Raw genomic sequence first — 18,197 nt, 5'->3', positions numbered from 1 at the left:
CCTAAAACTAGGGTTTGATATAAAATCGGTTTATTTCTGATTCCTTGAGTGAAACTCATTTCCATGGACCTCCATATGTCCACAAGGGTCTACATGCAAAAGATCATCTCTCTATTTGAGCCAGAGGTGCTTCAATTGACCAATGGAGTCGAGAATCAGACAGTTTGGGAAAAGTCAATTGTGGGGCCAGAAAAGTCAACCCCTGACATTTTAGAAGTGGAATCTCAAAATTCATGCCTAAGGAAGCCTACATGTGAAATTTGATCAAGGTTGGATCATGGATTCATCATTTAATCAAGAGTTGGAAAAGTTACTAAATTTGGAAATAGTTGACTTTCCATTTAAGGCAAGTTTTTATGGTTTTTGCACCCACTTTAAGCCCATTTTCCATCAAGATGAAAGCTCCATTTGAAACTTTCTCCAACATGAAAGTTGTTCTTATTGTTCCAAGCTTTCTAGAGATATAAAGTTTGTTTCATTTGGATTAAAATTGAGAAAGTTGTGCTTGGTCAAAGTAAGACTTTATTTTAGGACACTTAGAAAATTTTCAAAGTCCAAAATCTGCAAGATTTGTCAAGACTTATGGGCTAGATTTCTTGCACTTCAAGACATCTTTTGAAAACACTTTCTTCATGAAAGTTGTACCTTGATATGTCCTCTTTCACACCTTTTTGGAACCACCTTATTTGGATCATTGGTTTGGAAGATACACTCATCTAAAGTTGGTATCATAGGCTGAATTGTTTGACAGCATTTAGGCCAAACTGGCCCAACCATTTTGCAGCTTTGGAACCTGAACTTTATGGCCATTTTTCACCTCTTTCCACTCATCATTTCAAGTTGTGTTCAACATGAAAAATGTTAATTTCCATGCCCTCTTTCTACTGTTTGCATTGCCTTGCCATTTGGACATGTATTCATCAAGATATAAAGTCTTAAAGTCACCCTGTTGGACTTATTTCCATGTCTTGCTGCATAAACCAACCAGCCCTTGCATTTCCTCATTTGGCCATTTGCTTTATTCACTTTTATTGTCAACTCCCTCAAGCTTTTCCATAATTATATCTTCTAATACACCTCACATTTAGCACCACTTTTTGCATCATTTTGTCATGAACCAAACCATACCGTTAAGCCCATTCAAACACTTAAAATCCTACATATTTAAGACTTGGAAACCCTAATCAGAGAGAGAGGCTGCTACATTTTCAACCTAAGCAAGAGCAAGGCAAGGGAAAGACTGTTTCTCACTTCCATTTTCCATTCTTCAAGTTTGCAACACCATTGAAATATCTTCCTTCTCTTTCCTCTCATCCCAACAAGAAGCAGTGGACTGTCTCCACTAGGTAATCTCTTTATCCCAACCTTCCATGGCCATGAATACTTTGGTTACTCATTATTGTTTTTCATGCTTGCAATGCTTATGCTTACTATTATTTTCATGCTATGGCCATGCTCTTATCATGTTTGTTTTTTTCATGTTAACATCGTGCACTACTTGTCCATGAAACCTTCACCATGAGGCTTTGTTTTGAGTTGGAGTTCATGCTGCTATTTTTCACTCATATCCGTGTTCATATGCCTACATTGCTGTCCATTTTTATTCATGCTAAAGTCACTAATTTGCATAAAATAAGATACCATGATGTTCCTCTCATTTTGTACTTGAGTTTTGCTTTTTACACCATGCCATTTGATCCACTAAGTTGAGAGCAATGCTAGTTGGAAGATGAAGGAAATAATTGCATGGCCTTCGCATTCTTGCTGTACGTTGCTGGATTTTCTCATTGTGCATGGGAGCGGCGATGACGTGGCCGCGTAGTAACCACGGGATCACATGTTCCGCTTTTCATCTTGCCCGTTCGTTTCCTCTTTTGTCCATTAGTGACTTAAAAATCCTTTGACCCATTGATATATTTGACATGCTGATTTAATTAATTCTTTTTCCTTTCATTTAAATGCTGTGTCACGCTGGAGTTCTTCATGAGCCGGGCTTAGCACGCTCCTGTTCGCACCCTCCTTACAAAGCCCATTGCTCCATTTTTATTTTCATTTCTTTCATTCTTTTTTATGCTGTTTTGTCTTTAATTAATAAAAATAGTTTATTTATTCATAAAAATACAAAAAAATATTTTTTACTTTCCTTAATGTTTTATTTAATTTATTTAATTTTTATTTTTGTATTTTATTTAATGTTAATATTTTATTTCAATTATTTATTTCAAATGGTTCATTTTAGTACACATTTTTTCATTTATTTTATTTTCATGACTTAAAATTATTTTTAATTTCTGATTTTTGGGATGAGGGTTTACCAATGTCTCATGGTCAACCTTACCTTTTATTGGAATTTTAGTTCCCATTTTTAATTTATTCTTGATTTATTTCTAACCTAGTGTTGTTGTTTGACTTTTCATTTGACTTCTGTTTTATTTCAATTAATTTATACACTAATTTTCATTATTTTTAAAATCGTTTTGGGGGATGATTATGTCCTGACCCCACCTTAGTTAGTTTAATTTTTCATAATTTTTGTGATTAATTTACTATTTATTTGATAATTTTTAAGTTGACTTGACTTTACAATTGACTTTTCCATGATTGATGTTTAACTTAAGGGATTGCTTAGGGCAATTGAAGAGATCTTTTGATCCTCCCTTGTTCATCTCATATGTCATATATTAGAGGTTTTTCATCTTGATTTTATTTGATCCTTGCATCATTTCCCGATTAAATTATTCGTTGATCCTTTGTGTGCATAGTTGCATCTGTCTGATTCATCTGATATTTTTTATACTTGTTTCTTTCATCCATGCTTCTATTGTTTGATTGATTAACATGTTTATACTTATCATGCATTATCTAATGCTCATTCATTTCATTCTTTGATTATTTGATTTGATCATATACCTGTTTATATCTTATCTGTTTGATTAACTGTGGCCTACTTGTATGTTGTATGAGGCATATATTATTATTGTCTGATTGCCATGAACAATCCCCATTCATAACAAATGTACCCCTCTCCTATGAATTGTATAATGTTTATTTCTTTCATTCTTTATTCATTTGTTAATAAAAGAACTAAAACAAGCATCCGATAACCATTTCATAACAAGATCAAAACCTCGATCCAACGTTGAGTAATCATTTTCCAAACTTAACAAGACCAACACGTATTCATCCATCCTTTTGTAAGTCGATTGCTCCATGCATCTCCATTTCTCTTGTAAGTCGATTGCTTCAGGCATCGCCATCTACCTGTAAGTCGATTGCTTCATGCATCGACATCTACCCTTTACCCTTATCCTTTCCTTGCTCCATTTGTCGATTCTTGTTCCGTTTAGGTAGCACCCATTAGGTAGAACCCTTTGTATGATAACATAGGTAGTATTCCCTTATTCTTTTGTACGATAACATAGGTAGAATTCCCTCTCTCTTTGTAGGATAACATAGGTAGAATTCCTTCTTTCTTTGCACGCTAACATTAGGTAGATGTTCCCATTTGTAAATCCTAACACTTAGGTCCACATTGCATGACAACTCTAGGGCAGAGCTTCCCCATTTTTAGACCTTCCGTGCATCTCCGATCTTGTGGCATATCACTCCGTTCTATTGCAAAGTGGTAACTGCCTAAGACTCGATTCAGCGAGCTGTGAGACCTACTGCTAGGACGTGACACATTGCCCACCCTCCTTTGACACAACTGGTGTCCTCCTTTGTAAGTCCATGTTCAGATGGCAACCCCTATGTAGCCGAACTACGACAACTCTGATTCTCATGTTCAGATGAGATACGTAGGCACAAGATGCGATGTCTTGCCGAGTTTGACTGACGACTAACAACTAATCCTTGCTTGCTTTCGCCCTTGCTGCGATGCTTTTCTCTCGCCCTCGTTGTGATCGAGACCTTCCCTTTCTCTTGCCCTAGTTGCAATCGAGACCCTTGTTCCCGTAGTTAGCTGAACTACGTTTTGCTCTGATTCTCATTCCAGATGAGATATGTAGGCATAAGACGCGATGTCTTAGCGAGCACATTTCTCCTTAACCCATAGGTAGCCGAGCTACGAAGACTCTGATTCTCGTATTCAGATGAGATACGTATGCGGTGGATGCGACATCCGTGCGAGTCATTTTCTTTTGACCTTTTCTTTTAGTAAATAGTACATTAGATAAACACACACCCTTTAGACAAGAACAACAAGAGTGGATCCCGTAGAGTACTACGGATGCGTAGGGGTGCTAATACCTTCCCTTCGCATAATCGAGTCCCGAACCCAAGATTTGGTTGCGAGACCTTGTCTTTTCCTTTCCTTTCTCCAGGTTTACTTCGAGCGTTTCCTTTCCCTCCCTTGGGATAAATAACGCACGGTGGCGACTCTTCTGTCATTTCTTTTTCGCCGGTTGTTTTTTCGCATACTATATTTTTTAGGCTGCGACAGCTGGCGACTCTGCTGGGGACCCGGTTTCCCTAAGCGAGTCCCTCCTAGCTTTTGTAGGTTTCTTGTTTGTTGGGTGTTTATTCTTTTGTACAATTATTTATTTTTTCAGCATTTACCTGCTTTACCTTGCTGCATTATGTACATATCATTGCTGTGTCTATTGGCTCTTGAGGGGTTGTTTGTTTGTTGGGTTGGGATGTTCTATGAGAGATAAGCCCACTACCCAGGCTTGAGCATACACACAGGTTTTAGAGTGGATAGTCATAAGGCTTGCGTGGCATGTTGCTACGTTAAGTCGTTCATGAGACCCACATTCCAGACGAGGTTTCTTTTGGATATATTCTGTCCTATGGGTGTTCCATAACGACGGATATTCCTTTAGAAATCGTCGACTCTGGTGACCATTTCCCGAGAACTCAGTCGAGGCCTCTCCTCTGAGACGCGTTTATGTTAGCTCTGGTGGGCGCATTCTCGCTGCTCAATCCGAGGACCCTGAGACTGGGAACATGCTATTAGGATGTCCTATTGAGGGGAGTCAGTGGAGGTCTTTTATCCCGTAATAATGCCAAACCTTCAGTGGTAAATGTATTATTCTCGACTGAAGGGCTGAAGCTGACAAATTTCTGTTCTTAGAACCTACGAGTGAGGGGCAGGCTAAATTCAGGAAACCTTAACCTTCAACCAACCCGGTTTTCTAGAGCAGAGTTTTGATCTTGTATTATTCCTCTGTGGGTTTCTCTTCAGACAGTGCAACCTGACAGTTATCCAAGCAGATACAGCAGTCCTGATTTCCATGTCACTGCATTACATCACATCATTTTGCATTCATAACATTTAACACATGTTTATCAATTACCAGGGGTTTACATCTTCTTCTTAATTCCGGTCGGGTTTCTCTGGTTCTCTTAAGATGGACATTGGCAGAAAGAGACATGTCGCCTACAAGTTCCCTGTGGTCTATTTGGAGCCTATTCAGCAGCTGATGAAGTTAATGGATCACGATTCTCTAGAAGGATTCCGGAAGGAGTATGGGTTGATTCTAAGTTTCGTCACGGTTCTCTCCAAAGATCAACATGATGCTCTCTTCACACTACTGCAGTTCTATGACCCTCCATTGAGGTGTTTCACATTCCCAGATTATATTTTGGTCCCTACTTTGGAGGAGGTTGCCAGTTTTCTCAGAGTTCCCATCAAGTCATAGTTGCTATTCTACAGTTCCGAGTTTCTGCCCGATCTTAGCATGGTTGCTTCAGCCACATATTTGGGGAATCAGTCTTGAAGTCTAATATGTGTCATAAAGGAGGGGTCAATGGTTTTCATTTGAGTTTCTTAGTGAGAGAAGCCAAGAAAAAGCTTGAAGATGGTGATCAGAAGGGTTTCAATGCTGTGTTGGCCCTTTGTGTGTATGGGATTGTCCTGTTCCCTAATGTTGCGAAAATTGTGGACATAGACACCATACGCCTCTTCGTGTTGGGAAATCTATTGCCGACTTTGTTAGGGATTTCTTTCATTCAGTGCATCACATGAATGAGAATAGAAAAGGAGGAGTGGTGAATTGTTGTGCGCCTTTGTTTTATAAGTGGTTCAGTTCTCACCTACCCAAATCAGGAGTGTTCATTGATGTCGAGGAGTCGTTGAGTTGGTCGAAGAGATTGATGGGGTTGAGAGCTGAAGATATTTTTTGGTGGTCTGACCGGAGCTTGCTTCGGGCGGATATTATTCACAGTTGTGGGAACTTCCCAAATGTACCGTTGGTAGGAAGAAGAGGAGGAATTAACTATAATCCTTCTCTAGCAGTTAGACATGTCAGATATGCTTTAAGAACTCCGCCTTTGGAAAAGGATGTGGAAGAATCTCTGTTTTTCCATTCTTCGCCTGATTTGACTGTATCCCGTAAGGCGGCTGAGGCCTGGCTCAAGGTGATCAAGAGAGGAAGAACTTTGCTTGGAAAAGGAGATTGTAGAACTTACCCTCAGTATGAAGAGTGGCTTCAAGAAAGAGTCGAAGAGTTTGGTCTGCCGTTCCCTATTGAAGGACCTTTGTATCCACCTACTCCTGAGCAGTCAACAATGGTGAGCCGAGAGGATTATGACAAATTGAAGAATGCCATGGAGGAGCTTCAAACTGAAAACTCGGAGTTAAGTGTGAAGTTACAAGACTGTATGCATCAATTCCATGAGGCAGAATACCAGAAGGGGGAAGCCGTCAGATTGCAAGAGGAAGCAGAGAGGAAATTAGCTGTGGAGGTGGACTTCTTCAGGAAGACAGACAAAGCCTTGGGATCATCCAGTTCTAAGTTGAGGCGAGTCAAACAGCAGTTAACAGATGCTCATGGTAAGTTAGCTGGTTGGCAAGAGCAATGGGATGCATTTTCAGCTTCTAGGAAGGTAAAGGAGGAGGAGATGGTGGCCGAATTGACTGGTCAGATGGAGAAGTTGAAGATTCTGCTGAAGGAGAAGAACAATGAGCTTCTGTGTGCCCGTTCAACCAATGGTTACATCACGGATCAACTCAGCAAGGCTCGAGAACAAATTGAAGAATTCAAGGTGCTGGCAGGTTTGAAGAAGTCTAGACTTGAAGAGGTATTCGGAGAAGATGATGGGAATTACTACAGAGAGCACATCAACAAACTGGATGGAGTTATTCACAAAAGGAATTTGCTTATCCGACGTTTGACAGAATCTCCCGATCATACTGACACAGTGGCACTACTGGCTGAAGTGAGGAGCGGTCCTTATGGGTTGTATACAAGAGACTGATCCTTGATTTTTGTTCCTCTCTTTACTTATTGTGTTGTAGGGATGATTCACAAGCTTGTTGTGGGAATCCTCTTTTGATATACTATTGGCCAAGGCCTTTCTCTTTGAATTTATCTGTATGAAGGTTTTCTCTCTATTGCACCTTGATCTCCGAAGTTTATCTATGGCTCGATATTCTTGTGAGACCGGAATCAAGGGGTTAGAATACCCTTTGGAATCGATAAACATGTCATTGCATTAACATATTCATTTGAATATCTTGCATAACAGGTACCGCTGTGGTGTTCTCATATTATTTGGTGTTCCACTAGCAGGATAGCTGATTCAGGAATTCACCGGTACGGTACCCGTAGAAACCAGCAGAGAGCTATGAAGGGCCTACAAGCAGAACTCGCCAAGATGAGGATCCGCATGAACCAATTCATGGATGTGGTTCAGGGAGTAGCTCAAGGACAGCAAGAGCTCAGGCAGATGATACAAAGGAATCCCGCCACTACTCAACCAGAGACGGTGACTGATCCTCCAGCTGGAGAGGTTAACAGACCCAGTGGACCGGGACCTACCCCGATCCCACATGTCAACTCCGGTCAACAGCCCGTCCATGATGACCAGGACGACCAGTTCACCCAGATGCAGGAAGACTTTGGCATGGGCCATGGCATGGACCCCATGTTCAGGAGATTAAAGGAGAGGTTGAAGGCGGTGGAAGGACAAAACCCTCTGGGGGTAGATGTTGCTGACTTGGGGTTGGTCCCAGGCGTGAGGGTGCCACCGAAATTCAAAGTTCCGATATTTGACAAATACAATGGTAGCTCTTGCCCAAAGACCCATGTGCAAGCCTACTTCCGTAAGATGGTTGCATACTCTGACGACGAGAAGCTACTCTTGTACTTCTTTCAGGACAGCCTAGCTGGGGCATCCCTGGAATGGTACATGAGGCTGGACAGAGCCCACATCCGTTGCTGGAGAGATTTGGCGGAGGCCTTCGTGAAACAATATCAGTACAATGCTGATATGGCTCCGGACAGAACCCAACTTCAGAATCTGTCTCTTAAAAGCAATGAGTGCTTCAGAGAATACGCTCAACGCTGGAGAGAGACAGCTTCCCGTGTTCAACCTCCTATGTTGGAGAAGGAAATGGCTAACATGTTCATGAACACTCTGCCCGGACCTTACTTGGAGCGTCTGGTGGGTTGTAATGCCTCCAACTTTGCTGACGTAGTCTCTATCGGTGAGATGGTGGAGAACTACCTGAAGACCTGCAAGATCCAAAGTGGAGGTGGATCTTCATCAGGGGTGAAAAAGCCATTTATTGGAGGACAGAAGCAGAGAGAGGGGGGTATGAATTCTGTGTCTTCATATCAAAAAAGAGGTGTCCAGAGGAACAGTTTCCAGAACTATCATCAACAACCGTATGTTGCAGTTGTGACTATTCCGACTGCAGCACCAGTACAACAACAACAACCACAATGCCAACAAACTCAGTACCAACAGCAACAACCGGGTAACAGACCCGCCTATCAACAGAGTAAAAGGATGATGGACCGGCGTTTTGACACTCTTCCAATGTCGTACGCTCAGTTGCTTTCTAGTCTTCAACAACTACAACTTATGCAGTTACGCACTCTGGCTCCTCATGTTGGTAGGCTTCTGGTGGGTTACGACGCCAACGCTAGGTGTAGCTTCCACTATAGGGCACCTGGCCACAATATTTAGAACTGCAAAGCTTTTAAGCACGTAGTTCAAGACCTCATAGATTCAAAGGCCATCAACCTTGCACCGGCTCCTAATGTCGTCAACAATCCCATGCCGCAGCATGGTAGTGCAAATGTTAATATGGTGGGAGAAGAAGCCAAATCCCTCAGGGATGTGTTGAAGCTGAAGACTCCGTTGTTGGATATCAAGGGCTACTTGCTGAAGGCCGATGTCTTCCCCAGTTGTGGGAAGGGTTGTATGGATTGTGCTACTCAGAGTGGGGGTTGTTTGAAGCTGCAGCAGGGTTTCCAGGCCTTTCTCGACGAAGGTACCCTCCATGTTGAAGACTTGTCTGTCCAAGAGTCTGTGGAAGGAGTTGAGGAAGAGGTGTTTGAAGGTGCTGCTGATGAGTTCGTAGATGTTGTTCCTGCTGATTCTGTAATTCATGATGATGTATTTAATTTTTCCAATGTTGTTGTTGATATCCCAAACAATATGGTTGATTCTGATGTAATTGAACTTGATTCCGATGTTTCAGATGTTTATGTTTCAATGAATGAGATTTTTGAGTATGACTATGATGTTGCTACTATCACCATTTTCTACCCAACTAATCAGATCAATGTGCCAGAAGCGCAACCGGTGCCACAAATGCGACCGTCCACTATGACTATCACAACCCCTGGTCCTTTACCTTTCACCAGCGAAAGGGCCATTCCTTGGCACTATGGGGGGAGTGTATACATGCACGATCATGGGGTGGAACGGCCACTGAAGGTAGAAGAGGGTCAGAAGTCTGAACTTGAAGTTGAAGGTCCCGCAGTGGACAATGTTGGTGGAATCGGGCGATTCACCAGGAGTGGTAGACTGTTCTCACAACCCGTTACCCAAATTGATAGTGTTGATGCCGTGGCTAAGGCCAAAGGCAAGCAAGTCGTGAGTGAGGGTACGTCTGCACCCCAGGCTGGTTCTGAGCCCACTTTTGCGAAGGATGTGGTCGAGCTTCTAAGAATCATAAAGAAAAGCGACTACAAGGTAGTTGATCAGTTGATTCAGACTCCGTCCAAGATATCCATTCTCTCACTCCTGTTGTGTTCGGAGGCGCATAGGGAGGCACTGCTGAAAGTCCTAAATGCTGCATATGTGCCTCAGGAGATCTCAGTGAACCAACTGGAAGGGATCGTTGCAAATGTTCATGCAACCAACGGGTTGGGTTTTACTGATTCTGACTTAACACCAGCTGGACGCAATCATAACAAGGCTTTGCACATCTCGATGGAATGCAAAGACACCGTGTTATCTCATGTTCTGGTGGATACAGGTTCCTCTCTCAATGTGCTACCCAAGAGAGCCCTGTCAAGGTTAGAAGTAGAGGGTTTGGTCTTGAAGCCTTCAGATCTTATTGTGAGAGCCTTCGATGGTTCTAAGAGGTCGGTGTTCAGAGAGGTAGAATTGCCAATTCAGATTGGATCACAAACCTTCAACACCGTTTTCTATGTGATGGATATCAGTCCTTGCTATAGTTGCCTGCTGGGTCGTCCTTGGATCCACAATGCTGGGGCAGACTCTTCAACTCTACATCAGAAGATTAAGTTCCCGGTCAACGGACGAATTATCACCGTCTGTGGTGAGGAGGACATTCTGGTCAGTAACCTGTCTACATTCAAGTATGTAGAAGTAGAAGGTGAAATTCATGAGACCCTGTGTCAGGCCTTTGAGTCAGTTCAGATCAAGGATGCAGCTCCGGTGGAAGAGGTTAAAGCGGGTGCCTCTATCTTATCCTTCAAGCAGGCACATGCCTTGGTGGATTCAGGTGTTGCTCCCGGTTGGGGACGTCTATTAGAGTTACCAATGAAAGAAGACAAGTTCGGGATTGGGTATCAGCCAGCTCTGACTTCTACAACTTCAACACTTCAGACTCGTCAGGGGCCGATTACTTTCTCCAGCGACGACGTCATCCAATATGGCCAGATCTCTGCGATCAACGATGAAGACGGGGATAATGATTGCGACATCGACAATTGGGTGCGTCCGAGGATCCCGGGTGAAGTCATCAACAATTGGTCTTCCGAGGAAATTGTCCAAGTCACTTTTCTAGAGGAGTAATTTTTCTTTGTTTATTCATGCATGTCCAAGTCTTACGTTTCGCCCAGGGCGTAATGACTCATTGTAGGGCTCATCTATGTGAATACCTGCATTGTTTATCATAAATGAAGGACGTCTTTTTGCATTCAAATATTTTGTTCACTGTCTTTCTATTTTTGCAGTTTTCAAAAATCAAAAATCAAAAATACAATATTTGGCAATGTTTTGATTAGTTTGCACTCTTTGTTCACACTCATAGGCACATACCATCACTCATGCAGATGCGCGTCACCGGATCCTATCGATAACATTTCTTCTATGGCTCACTTTGACTTTGAAAATCCGATCTTTCAAACTGAAGAAGAGGGTGATGAAGACTGTGAACTCCCTAAAGAACTTGCCAGGTTGTTAAAACAGGAGGAAAGGATCATTCAACTGCATCAAGAGTCTACTGAAGTGATTAATCTCGGCACCGAGGACGCCAAGAGAGAAATCAAGATAGGGGCTGCCTTGGAAGATGATGTGAAGAAGGGTTTGATTGAATTGCTGCATGAGTATGTCAACATCTTCGCTTGGTCTTATCAGGACATGCCAGGGCTTGACACAGACATTGTGGAACACCGCTTGCCTCTCAAAGAGGGTTGTCCTCCGGTCAAGCCGAAGCTCAGAAGAACAAGACCTGAGATGGTTGTCAAGATAAAGGAGGAAGTGCAGAAACAGTTGGATGCAGGGTTTCTAGCAGTTACGAATTATCCGCCATGGGTTGCAAACATCGTTCCAGTACCTAAGAAGGATGGAAAGGTACGGATGTGTGTTGACTACCGGGATCTGAACAGAGCTAGCCCTAAAGATGATTTCCCATTACCTCACATCGACATTTTGGTGGATAACACGGCTCAGTTCTCGGTATTCTCCTTCATGGATGGATTTTCTGGCTATAATCAAATCAAGATGGCACTAGAAGACATGGAGAAGACAACTTTCATAACCCCATGGGGCACCTTCTACTACAAGGTGATGCCGTTTGGCCTGAAGAATGCTGGAGCAACATATCAACGAGCTATGGTGACTCTTTTCCATGATATGATTCATCATGAAATCGAGGTTTATGTTGATGATATGATTGCCAAATCATAGAGAGAAGAAGAACATTTGGTGAATCTGCAGAAACTGTTTGAGCGTTTGAGAAAATTCAAGCTGAGGCTTAATCCGAACAAGAGTACTTTCGGGGTGAGATCTGGAAAACTGCTGGGTTTCATTGTTAGCGGAAAAGGGATTGAGGTGGATCCTGACAAAGTAAAAGCGACACAGGAAATGCCTGAGCCAAGAACAGAGAAACAAGTCCGTGGTTTCTTAGGGAGGTTGAACTACATTGCAAGGTTCATCTCTCACCTAACAGCCACGTGTGAGCCAATTTTCAAGTTGCTAAGAAAAGATCAGGCTATCAGGTGGAATGATGACTGTCAAAGGGATTTCGAAAAAATAAAGGAGTATTTGCAGAATCCTCCTATCCTTATGCCTCTAGTCCCAGGGAGACCGCTGATTATGTACTTGACAGTACTTGACAATTCCATGGGTTGTGTTCTCGGTCAACACGACGAGACATGTAGGAAAGAGCATGCCATCTACTACCTGAGTAAGAAGTTCACAGATTGCGACTCGAGATACTCAATGCTTGAGAAGACATGTTGTACACTTGCATGGGCTGCTAAGCGATTGAGACAATACATGTTTGCTCACACAACCTTACTGATCTCCAAGATGGATCCAGTCAAGTATATATTTGAGAAGCCAACTCTCACCGGAAGGGTTGCTCGTTGGCAAATGGTACTGACAGAGTACGACATCCAGTATACATCCCAGAAAGCCATCAAGGGGAGTATTCTGTCAGACTATCTTTCTCAGCAGCCGATTGAAGACTATGAGCCGATGAAGTTTGATTTTCCAGATGAAGACATCATGTTCCTCAAGATGAAAGACTGTGAAGAGCCAGTTGTTAAGGAGGGACCTGATCCAGATGAGAAGTGGACTTTAACGTTTGATGGGGCCGTAAATGCCAAAGGAAGTGGAATTGGTGTTGTCATTACCACCCCGAAAGGTGCCCACATGCCTTTCACCGCTCGTCTGACTTTCGAGTGCACCAATAATGAGGCCGAGTATGAAGCTTGCATCTTGGGTATTGAGCAAGCCATTGATTTGAGAATAAAGACTCTGGACATCTATGGAGATTCAGCTCTAGTGATCAATCAAGTGAATGGTGATTCGAATACTCTCCAGCCTACTCTGGTCCCCTACAGAGATTACACGAGAAGACTGTTGACTTTCTTCACAACAGTAAAGCTATATCATATACCTCGTGATGAGAACCAGATGGAAGATGCTCTTGCTACTCTATCCTCCATGATCAAGGTGATTCGTTGGAACCATGCTCCTAGGATTGATGTTATGCGCCTCGATAGGGCCGCGTATGTGTTTGCTGCTGAACTGGTAGTTGATGACAAGCCCTGGTATCACGACATCAAGTGCTTTCTGAAGAATCAAGAGTACCCTGCAGGGACATCCAACAATGATAGAAAGACTTTGAGAAGATTGGCAGGCAGTTTCTTCTTGAACAAAGACGACGTGCTGTATAAGAGGAACTTCGACATGGTTTTACTCAGATGCGTGGATAGACACGAAGCAGACATGTTGATGCAAGAAGTTCATGAAGGCTCCTTCGGTACTCATGCCGGCGGACATGCAATGGCTAAGAAATTGTTAAGAGCGGGTTATTACTGGATGACCATGGAATCTGATTGTTTCTAATATGCTCGGAAGTGCCATAAATGCCAGATTTATGCTGATAAGGTGCATGTGCCGCCAAATCCTCTGAATGTGATGTCTTCGCCGTGGCCGTTCGCTATGTGGGGCATTGATATGATTGGAAAGATTGAGCCGACTTCCTCTAATGGGCATCGCTTCATCCTTGTCTCCATCGACTATTTCACCAAGTGGGTCGAAGCAGCGTCATTTGCGAATGTCACCAGGCATGTGGTTGCCCGGTTCATTAAGAAAGAAATCATTTGTCGTTATGGGATTCCAGAAAGAATCATTACTGATAATGTTTCTAATCTCAATAACAAAATGATGAAGGAGTTGTGCGAGAACTTCAATATTCAACATCACAATTCTTCCCCTTATCGTCCTAAGATGAACGGTGTTGTTGAGGCAACAAATAAGAACATAAAGAAGCTTGTGCAGAAGATGGTCGTTACGTACAGAGATTGGCATGAGATGCTACCCTTCGCCTTGCATGGGTATCGTACTTCAGTACGTACGTCGACCGGGGCAACCCCTTACTCCCTTGTGTATGGTATGGAAGCAGTCCTACCTGTTGAAGTGGAGATTCCTTCTCTAAGAGTCCTGTTGGATGTCAAGTTAGACGAAGCTGAATAGATTCGAACAAGGTTCAATGAGTTGAGTCTTATCGAAGAGAAGCGAATGGTAGCCATTTGTCATGGGCAGTTGTATCAGAGTCGGATGAAGAGAGCGTTTAATCAGAAAGTGCGTCCTCGGTGTTTCCAAGTCAGAGATTTAGTGTTGAAAAGGATCATTCCTCCTCAGACAGATCATAGGGGCAAGTGGACTCCTAACTATGATGGACCATATATTGTCACCAAGATTTTTGATGGTGGAGCCTTAATGCTTGCAATGATGGATGGTGAAGACTTCACTTCCCCTGTGAGCTCAGACGCAGTTAAAAAATACTTCGCATAAAACAGACCCGCTGAAAAATAAAAAGAATAGTGCAGGAAAAAAAAATGGGCATCCCGACGAACCAAGAAAATGAAAAAGGTTCGGGCAAAAGTTAGGGATAAAAATGAAAAGATTGTACACCTGGTAAGTTGAAAACCTGAAAAGGCAACTTAAGCAAAAATGGGTATCCCGGTGGATTGAAAACCCGAAAGGGCGATCCATGCAAAAGTTAGGGATTAAGCGAATGACTGCGTTCTGAATAGTTCTGAATATCATCTCGTGTCGATAACTGGAAACTTTTGAAGGATAGGAAACAGTCCAATCACCCTTTTCAAAAAGCCGATCATCTGGAGGATCTTGAAGACGAGCGAGTCATAGCAGAATTGGAACCCGATAGAAATCCATTTCACATTGCCATTAGATTAATTTCTGTTTTTTTATCTTTTGTGCAATTACCTCTTTCCAGGGATTGCTTCCTGATGTAAATGCCTATTCAGAGGCCATTCAATCAATAAAATCATGCTATTCAGTATATCTCTGTGCTCATTTTTCATTTTACTGTTTTGTTTGCAAAAATGACGTCCGAATTTTTGATAAACATTGCATCATGAAACATAAGAGCTTTACAGGTACATGCTCAGTAAACATTTAAAATTGCTGTAAATTTTAAGTGCTTTGGATCGTCCATTCAGAACAGGCACACTCGGGGCATTTCCTTAATGTTCCCCAGGAGACGATCACGATTGTTTTGTTTCAACAGTTGGAGTTTAGTATCCTATCCCTGCAGAGCTTGTTCAAGTAGTGGATTCTTCAACCCCCAGCAGGTTCTCACTACTGTGCTCCCCTAAGCGGTTCAGATTATACACTCCCTAGTAGAGTTGACAGTGCCAGATTGTATATCCCCAGCGGAGTTGACAGTGTTAGACTGTATCTTCCCAGCAGAAGCAGCTGCTCCTCAGAGTTCGATGCCAGATCGATGATCTCGACGCCAGATCGATAATCTTAACGCTAGACCCATGGTCTCTTTCCTTGAAGCAGAATCTCGGTACCGTATCGGTGTTTGCTTCCCCTGCTGAGTCGTCTTTCTCGCAGATTTTGGTTGCCAGAACCACCGTCGCTTTCCTCAGCAACAAGCTTTCAGTGACATTCTCTCCCCAGTCAGAGTCTTGGTATGTTGTCATTGCATGAACACCGTGTGGCCGGTCATCTCCCCACGGAGTTCATTGTGCTGTGCATCTCCAACAGCATTGCCAGGGTCCAGAAGATTGTAATCATTTCCCCAGCAGACTCCTTGCCTCAGCTTGGCATTCTCCCCAACATTTCGCATCCCTGCAGGTAGAATCATATTGCATCGCATCCTCCCAAATCGCGTAGCATTTCCATTTTCATGGAGTATTACGCCATTGAAAAATTCAAACATACGCATGTGAAGCATAAAACATTCTCGGTATCCCAAGTGATAAACCAAAAGTTTGTTTCCAGTACTCAGACTGAAGGTTGTTCATGACTTATTATCCCCAGCATAGGTCGTTGGCCCACGTGCCGCCTCAATTATCATTTTCCCTATTTCTGCCGATGCTGATAGGCATGAAAAGTTTTTCCGGTATTCAGACCGAAGTGGCATTCAGGTCAATTTTCCGATATTCAGATCGAAGAAGTTTCCGACATTCAAGTCGATGCAACTTGTGGCATTCAGGCCAGTTTCCGGTATTCAGACCGAAGTGGCATTCGGGCCAATTTTCTAATATTCAGATCGAAGAAGTTTCCGACATTCAGGTCGATGCAACTTGTGGCATTCAGGCCAGTTTCCGGTATTCAGGGTTTGATTGACCACTCCTTAACCAGAAGGAGCCCACACAGAGCAAGACTGAGAATTGAACTTCATTCTCCAATTATACAAGTCTCAAGGGGTTCCATATGTCCTATTATGGTCCTCAGTTCATTAGGGGAAGATTCAGAGCTCTCAGAGTGTGCATATGGATTTAATCAAAAATCAGGGTTTCATGGCTACCTACAACAGGCAAGGTTTGGTTGGAAGTGAAGGGGCTCATTCATGTCATGATTATAGAGGCATATTGGCCTAAGAAGATCCACAATTATCACAGAAAGATCCATTGGCAATCAGTGCAATCAGTTCCTAGTCATTTTTGCCCTAAAACTAGGGTTTGATATAAAATCGGTTTATTTCTGATTCCTTGAGTGAAACTCATTTCCATGGACCTCCATATGTCCACAAGGGTCTACATGCAAAAGATCATCTCTCTATTTGAGCCAGAGGTGCTTCAATTGACCAATGGAGTCGAGAATCAGACAGTTTGGGAAAAGTCAATTGTGGGGCCAGAAAAGTCAACTCCTGACATTTTGAAAGTGGAATCTCAAAATTCATGCCTAAGGAAGCCTACATGTGAAATTTGATCAAGGTTGGATCATGGATTCATCATTTAATCAAGAGTTGGAAAAGTTACTAAATTTGGAAATAGTTGACTTTCCATTTAAGGCAAGTTTTTATGGTTTTTGCACCCACTTTAAGCCCATTTTCCATCAAGATGAAAGCTCCATTTGAAACTTTCTCCAACATGAAAGTTGTTCTTATTGTTCCAAGCTTTCTAGAGATATAAAGTTTGTTTCATTTGGATTAAAATTGAGAAAGTTGTGCTTGGTCAAAGTAAGACTTTATTTTAGGACACTTAGAAAATTTTCAAAGTCCAAAATCTGCAAGATTTGTCAAGACTTATGGGCTAGATTTCTTGCACTTCAAGACATCTTTTGAAAACACTTTCTTCATGACAGTTGTACCTTGATATGTCCTCTTTCACACCTTTTTGGAACCATCTCATTTGGATCATTGGTTTGGAAGATACACTAATCTAAAGTTGGTATCATAGGCTGAATTTTTTGACAGCATTTAGGCCAAATTAACCCAACCATTTTGCAGCTTTGGAACCTGAACTTTATGGCCATTTTTCACCTCTTTCCACTCATCATTTCAAGTTGTGTTCAACATGAAAAATGTTAAGTTCCATGCCCTCTTTCTACTGTTTGCATTGCCTTGCCATTTGGACATGTATTCATCAAGATATAAAGTCTTAAAGTCACCCTGTTGGACTTATTTCCATGTCTTGCTGCATAAACCAACCAGCCCTTGCATTTCCTCATTTGGCCATTTGCTTTATGCACTTTTGTTGTCAACTCACTTAAGCTTTGCCACAATTAGATCTTCTAATACACCTCACCTTTTTCACCACTTTTTGCATCATTTTGTCATGAACCAAACCATACCCTTAAGCCCATTCAAACACTTAAAACCCTACATATTTAAGACTTGGAAACCCTAATCTGAGAGAGAGGCTGCTACATTTTCGACCTAAGCAAGAACAAGGCAAGGGAAAGACTGTTTCTCACTTCCATTTTCCATTCTTCAAGTTTGCAACACCATTGAAATATCTTCCTTCTCTTTCCTCTCATCCCAACCAGAAGTAGTG

Source organism: Lathyrus oleraceus, chromosome 5 (genome assembly GCF_024323335.1).
Source record: "Lathyrus oleraceus cultivar Zhongwan6 chromosome 5, CAAS_Psat_ZW6_1.0, whole genome shotgun sequence".
NCBI lineage: Eukaryota > Viridiplantae > Streptophyta > Magnoliopsida > Fabales > Fabaceae > Lathyrus > Lathyrus oleraceus.
This window is presented reverse-complemented; position numbering follows the sequence as displayed.